Source organism: Anomalospiza imberbis, chromosome 1 (assembly GCF_031753505.1).
Source record: "Anomalospiza imberbis isolate Cuckoo-Finch-1a 21T00152 chromosome 1, ASM3175350v1, whole genome shotgun sequence".
Lineage (NCBI taxonomy): Eukaryota > Metazoa > Chordata > Aves > Passeriformes > Viduidae > Anomalospiza > Anomalospiza imberbis.
The window spans coordinates 41,375,189-41,382,495 of record NC_089681.1 but is presented as its reverse complement, the minus strand read 5'-3'; the positions used below and the strand labels follow the sequence as shown (position 1 = coordinate 41,382,495).

Sequence of the window (7,307 nt, the reverse complement as noted above, 5' to 3'; positions counted from 1 at the left end):
TATGTGGCTATTGGCGACTGTACATCAAGTCCTCTATGGAAGCTGCTGCACGAGATTGTTCCAGCCTTCAGTTGGATATAATGGCACAGAGAAGCTTTGACAAAGATCAACACCCATCAATACTATCTTGGTTTCAGATCAATCAGTCATAACACCTTGCATGACCAGTACATAAACTGGTACATGGATTTTTTTCTATAAACAGAATTAGACCATTTTTTGGGGGTGGGGGTTTGTGTGTGTGTGTGTGTGTTGTTTGGTTGGTTGGTTGTTTTGATATAATGCATCTGTTGCAGAAAAGCCAATTGATCAAAAAATAACTTTTATCAAATTTATAAATTTATCATTTATCATTTTGGAGGAGAGCCGCAGTGGCATCAACTCAGATTTACAGAATTGTGTTTTGAAGTAAACATCAAAGCAAAGGAATATTATCAGAACAGATAATAAGGAAAAAAATCACTATACTGAATTAAAGAAGAAAACATTGTAAACTTTTCCACTGATGTTAAGGGAGGTGTTAAGGCAGCTTTTCTGAACTTTTTATTTCTCTGGAAAATGTTGAGATATTTTATCAAAACTACAGCACTTCCTACCAAATAAAAACATACTTCCTCCCCATTTCTTGACCTATATAACTTAAAAGTTCCAAAATATTTAATTTTTAAAATGCATGTATTGTATATATTTAAAACTCTGCTAGCTTTTCATCAAACTTCATTCAAATTCTGTGGTTTTATTTTTGTTTCTATTACAAGCTATTAATCAAAAGTGGGAAACAAATGTTAACCCCAACTGTTAAGTCTATCTTTTCCTTTCAAATTAAATAAAAGACAGAGTTAACATTTCTTTAAAGCATCCACAATGGTCTCGGCATAAAAATCTAACTGACTGACTACTGCCACATTGAAAAAAAAGACAGGAACTCATATTTATTTTATAGCCATGCAAACCTATGCATGATGGGTTTTCCTAAGGATTTAATAACTTTGTGATAGATATGTGACCCATTTATACTTAGTCTCCAAGCAAAATATGTGATGAAAAACAAGATTTTTTGAGATGCATGCCTACTCTTCTCTTTTTATAAAGCTGAGACCCATGTTGAAGGCTAATTAACCTATAAAAACTACAGTGTTCAGCTATTACATACTGAAAAGTGGTTTGTTTTCATCATGAACAAGCTGCAATTAATATTTGAGTACATACTAAATTATGGCTATTTTCATCACATCTGCAGGTAATACTAGATCATTTTGATAGGAATTACTAAGGGAGAAACAGAATCAGAATATACTTAAGAGTAAATTTACTCTTTTAAAATAAATAATTTAATTTGGTTTATTTAAATAGAACTTAATTTTTTTCTCAGTCAACCTTTCATTATGATAACATAGTCTAATAAAATAATTAAATATTTACAGAAGAGAATAAACTATTTTTTCGCACACATTTGTAGCAAAAGAAAGAAAAGTGCCTTTATGAGCTAATACATAGCTACTGGGCAGGAAACAAACATGAAAATTTGAAAAAGTCAGCAATTGAGATTCAGATAGAAATTGAACATCTGAATAACTTCCATGTCATGAAGGACAGAAAATGGGTTGTATGAGAAAATGGATTATTAATTGCAGTATCAAGATTTCAAGGCTATAATAAAGCAATATTTTTTGCAAATTTTTTTTGCAATTCTGCATTTATTTTTCTTCCTTTTATAAGGAATTGCTAAAATGATTGGTTAAATTTATATATACTACATTAGTTTTGTTTCTTTCCAGTATGCAAGTGTGGCTAAGGCTTTCCTGCAATGGGCTAGGTTAGGGGAGTTTCCTCCAAGAAAGGGGAGGATAATGTAGGCAGCAAGACCAGAGTACTGATATGGGACTCAGAGGATGCAGATGTTGTTCTTAGTTTTAGCAGATCTCACCTATAACTTGAAAAAACCCACCACATTTATTCCATCCCTTATTTTATTTTTGTGTAAATAAATATTTAACATATGTAATAGTTACAGAGAGGTAACACTTGGAATACAGATTATTACTGTAAAATACAAGTACATGTGGATAATCCAAATTAATTTCCAGGTTTCAGTGCTACTGAATGCCTCTCAGAAGGACCAATTCAAAGGTACCATGACAAAATGTTCTTCCCTGTATAAAAATTAGAAAAATTTTGTGTGCTTCTTATACTAATTAAAAAACCCTGTTCATGACTTCTAAATGAGAGGCTGTGGGTTGTTTCTTTTCTGTGAGCAAAACAGTGCTGGAATTGCATAAGGGCTTGCTTTGCCTTGGAATCAACAGCTCTTGGGAAATGCTGTATTAGAGCTGAAGCTTCAGTTTAGTGCCTTCATGTTTTTGTAATGAGAAATAATCTGGCACACACATCTACAGAACAGAAAACCTTCATGATAGGGATGCCTGAGAGTAGGTTTACTTCAGAAGTAGAACTCTATTTTCTATTTGAATCATGCACAAGGACCCTGAGGGCACTAGACCCTGATCTGTGAGTATTTTTTTCCCAGCCTGACCTTGGACCTGACTTTCCCACTATATCAGCCTGGTCCCCAGGGACCACTGAGCCTCACAGCATCCTGATATCCTGCAGGAAGGTGTCCTGCAATGTATGTACTACAAATCCCTCAGCTGTAGTTCTGGAGCAGCACATCTAGGCAGAGGAGTCTCCAAAGTGTGCTTCTTCCAAGGAATGGAGATAGGGCCCATATAAAACTCTGCTAATTTGTGTCAGACTGAAACAGGGAAGTTGACATTAGTTTACTGTGACTAAAAGTAGACTGCTTAAAAACAACAACCAAATCAAAAGTGTGCTTTTATTTGCATTTCTACTATTGTCCTTTATCTCCATTTTGGTCCCTGGAAACCATGGAAAAACACTCAGGCAGCAAAGAGTTTCCTTTCTGACAGATAGCTAACCAAGATGGCCTAAAGGCAGGGCCAGGCTGTGAAGGCTGAGAAGAAAGGGCTGTGCAACATGAGATGAGGGTTGAGTGAAAACCAGCATCACAGAGGTCTACAAAACTGGACTATTGGGAGCTGTGTGAGTAAGAACCATGCCCGTGTTCAGCAGATGGCATCAAGAGAAGCATACAGTGGTGTTAAGAACTATTTCACAGCTGTTGAGCTGTTAATACATGGCTGGGAGAGGCAAGAAAACTTCATGACTGATAGAAAAGCAATTCCTATTTTATTCAGCAGCAAAGGATCTGGAGTACTTGGCTCCTTCATACAGTGAAGTCACACAGTTCTGATCTGGAGTCAGTTTCTGCAAGAAGCAACAGAAAATGGTATAGCTACCAGAGCCCAGATGGTTTCCCTAGGGTTAGGTGCAGGTCATGCATGCAACCCTCATGCACTGTGACAGAAAACCACTAAGCTTTTACAGGACAGTCCAAGTAGGCCAGGTTCTTACTTTTTCATTTGCACTGAGTATCAGCACAGCATACATACACTAGCATGTTCCTCACATCAAGAGACACCTACAATCCCCTTCTCTGCAGTACGGTTACCATTCCTTGCATTTGCAGCAAACACTGAATTCATTCACAGAGCACCACACTGCTGCTGTGGAACTGAGGAGAAAAATCTGAGCTGAAGCAGCTGTCCTTCTATTGAAGGTTTGGAGGGATGCTGTGGTAGCTCCAGTGGGGGAAGGCTTGCCTATTCATCCACAGGCAGAACCAACCCTCCACTTCTTTGGCAGCCATGGAAGCAGCTTCTTTTTATCCCTTTTCTCAGAGAGCTACAAATGTGAAAAAAACCTGAGCCATATGAAAGCATTAACTGATTAAATAGTCCTTGCTCTCTTCATCCTCCCACAGGCACAGTCCTAGGCCAGGTTGGAGATACTATGCAGACCATGACCTAACATCCATCTGCAAGGGATTATCTGTAAAGGAAGAAATTGTGTACCTAAACCACACTTCACAAAGTGGCTTCAACTCTGGAGCTGAGACTTCCATCCACAAACATTGCCTCAAGTATATACAATTGATCTTTAATGCCAGGAACACACCAATCATTTTTATAAACTATAGCTGCACCCACATATATTTCAAAATGCTTTAAACAATTAAATTATCTGAAGATCACATCCCAAATTTGATTTACACTGTCTCATCTTTTAACTATCTCTTCAAAAATTGTGAAGAAATAAATTCTTTCCAATCCCTAGTAATATTTTATATTTTAGTTTTCTTATAGAGACTCATAAATCCTATGGAATGTAAGTTAGTTATTTTCAAATTATATTTTTATGAGTTATTTTTCTTCCAAATGAAAAAAAAAATTCAAACTTTGAAATGTGTACAATTAATTTTTAAATGCACATAGGGGAATTCTATCTCCTTTAGGTGAAGAGATAGGATAATTGTGAGAAAACAAAGATAATTTTTTTTGTTGAGAATGAAACAGAAAAATATAATCAATAATTTTCTTAGGTCGTACTATTTATAGCCTATGATTTTTTTACTTGTCTCTTTTGATTTGTAATAGTTGATTTTAATAAATTCTTTATTAAGGCAGATAATGCTGATAATTTCCTTGAGAGTAGTTACAATCCTTCGCTAAAATTTTATCCAAATTCTCTTCTAAGTTAAAAATACCCATTAATGAGATGCAAGCCATTTATTGACTACCATAAATAATAACAGTACTGAACATGATATACAGGCTGCATATAAAATTTAGGATTAAGGAATGGTATTAAGACTATGAATTTCCCAGTTTCGCTTGAGATCCTCTGCTGTTAGGTTTCAAGGTATATGGCTTTAAGTTCTTAAAACCTTGAGATGATTTTAAAAGCCCAGAATTTCAAAGTAAAAATTTGTGCAGAATTTATGGAATTGCTAATATCCTGTTTACATGTGAAAATAGGGATTTTAATGTATAACAATATTTAGTTACAATTTGAACAAACCCCCATGTCTCTCTTTGGGCCCATGTGAGTGAGAGTTTTAAGCGGATTGACAAGAGCTCATGAGAAAGAAATCATGGCAGCAAGGAATTATATGGAATAAAGCTGCAGAATCTTTTGGCCACCTACAGACTGTAAAAGGCTATTTTGGTCTCCATCAGTTCCCCAGTCATATTTTCAGATTACAAGCCATGGTGACAAATGACACATTATTTTATATAAGGGTGCCAGATACCGGTAAGTGGAGTATTTTTGTGAAGCTTAGTTTAGACGAATTGTTGGGGAAAAAAGAGGGAATATACTCACAGACTTTTTTTGACATAGTTTTGTGGATTATTATCAGTGTGTGAATGGAAATTAAAACCAAAATTATATCATCAGGAATTGGGAATGTGCTCCTCATTTGCACCTTGATATAGGAAATACCAAGGAACTTACAGAAGATCTTGTGTTCCACTTTCTATAAAGTGTAACACCTGTCCTTGACGGTGTTACATTTGCTACTCTGACTGCTATCTTTTCCAAATGTGGATACTGAAAATAGATTAATTCTATTCTCACAGAACCAATTAATAACCTATCAGCCATGATGTGTTCCCAGAAGTGGTAGGACTTGCTACAGAAATGGAAAATCTAATGTTGCAGTGACGTTGGACAAAAAACACTCTCTATTTCCCAACGCATCTTAACATTTTTCTTATATATTCATGTTACTTGTCCACTACAACTGGTAGTTTCTTTTTCCGTGCACTTTTTCAAAGCCTGAGTTCTCTGCCCGTTATTTTCCAGCACTTTCAGAGTGAGGCTTATGTGTAATGGACATACGTACAAGATTTTGGCTGCCAAATATCAGAAGCCCTGCCCACAATCAAAGTGAGCTATATTTCCAGAAGAAAAAAAAATGGATGCTGTAGTAATTTTGCAATAAGAAAAGAAGACAAATGATCTCTTGCAGATAGGTAGTCAATACAGTTTTACCAAGGTTGTCACTCACTTGCTTGGTGGGTAAAATTCTTCCTTTCATTCTCATATTTTTTAAACAATGACAATTTCTCTTCATGCTTAGCTTCCATTTCTTCCATTTTTAATGCTTCCATCCTTTGTCACTCCATCCTTGTTGGTGACTTGAGTGGTGCCAAGCTGCTGAAGTTGAAGAATCTAAAACAGATGCCAATCTGCCATCATCTTATTATGTGAAATTTCTTAATTAACATATTTCATACATCACTAAAACAATTCTGGCTCACCTGGTCTCACTATAAGTGTTGCTTCACGTTGTTGACTACATCTTAAGTTTACCTGACATCTGATTTCTGTATATGTAAAAATCTTATGTTGTGTTAGTGCTGCCTGAAGTAAAAATACAACATGAACGTAACCTTCTAGTTGTGTGTAAAACTGGAATGCACACTTATTTCATACAATGTGGTTGATTATTATAAAAAATACTGCACACTTTTTTACCTGGTTTGGTAGACTTCATCTTCAGCATATTCTTAGTGGCAATGAAACTTGCAGCATACATGTATTTTAATAAATATTAATATATTTTAATAAATATTAATATATTTTAAAATAGTTTGAAAGATACTGCACTAAAATAGAACAGCTTCCTCTTGTGAAATGAAACTTCCTTTCTTGCTTGAGCTATCCACTCTTCAACATCACACAAAGAATGAAGTGGGAGGTCTCCATGAAAAATGACAGCTTTTCCTACAGATGGGGGAACAGGATATGTACTGATTCTATAATCTATAGGTGACTCTGATAGCGAAAACCGAGGACGTTGTCCCTGTTGAAATTTGAGTGTGGGACTGACTCTAGACAAAGTAATGAAAAGATCATAAAATATTATTTGCTTCCACTTTGTTTAGAAACTTCTCTCTTGGGCGTTGACTTTCTCAGCAGGGCATGAGTTCCACTTCACTTCTGTCTTTGATTAATTTTTGGTTCATTACATTTCACTTATTTCAATTCTTAGACATGTATTTCAATCATCCCAGCCCTCATGCATGTATCGTTTTAATCATTTATTTTTTCAGTCTTGTCAAGAGAACTATCAGTTCAAACTATTCAATCTTTCAGTAGAGCCACAACAGGACAAATAGCTTGGTTAGTTTGCAGCTATCAAGAACTGTTGATATCAGTTCAATACTAAGAAACAAGGAAAGATAAAAATCTGTATCTCAAGATGAGAACTGAAGTACAAATCCGTTCAATTAGGCATGAAACTTAATGATTTTCTAAGGCATTTATCAATCCAACAGTTAGCTTTATTATTCGGAGCAACTCTCTTAGCTTTGCATTTAGCTTGCATGAAGCGGTCTGTTTAAATCCTTTCCCCCCTCAATAGCTCACTGCACACTATTGAA

At 35.6% G+C, this 7,307-nt stretch overlaps 1 long non-coding RNA gene across 1 annotated transcript; it reads right to left on the bottom strand.

Moving 5' to 3' along the window:
* Nucleotides 1-1,628: 1,628 nt before the first annotated feature.
* Nucleotides 1,629-6,843, bottom strand: LOC137477916 (uncharacterized). Its single transcript, XR_011001290.1, has 3 exons — nt 6,532-6,843; nt 5,930-6,093; nt 1,629-3,909 (listed from the first exon to the last, which is right to left on the bottom strand). It is a non-coding gene; the product is annotated as an uncharacterized lncRNA (long non-coding RNA).
* Between the last annotated feature and the right edge of the window lie 464 nt (nt 6,844-7,307).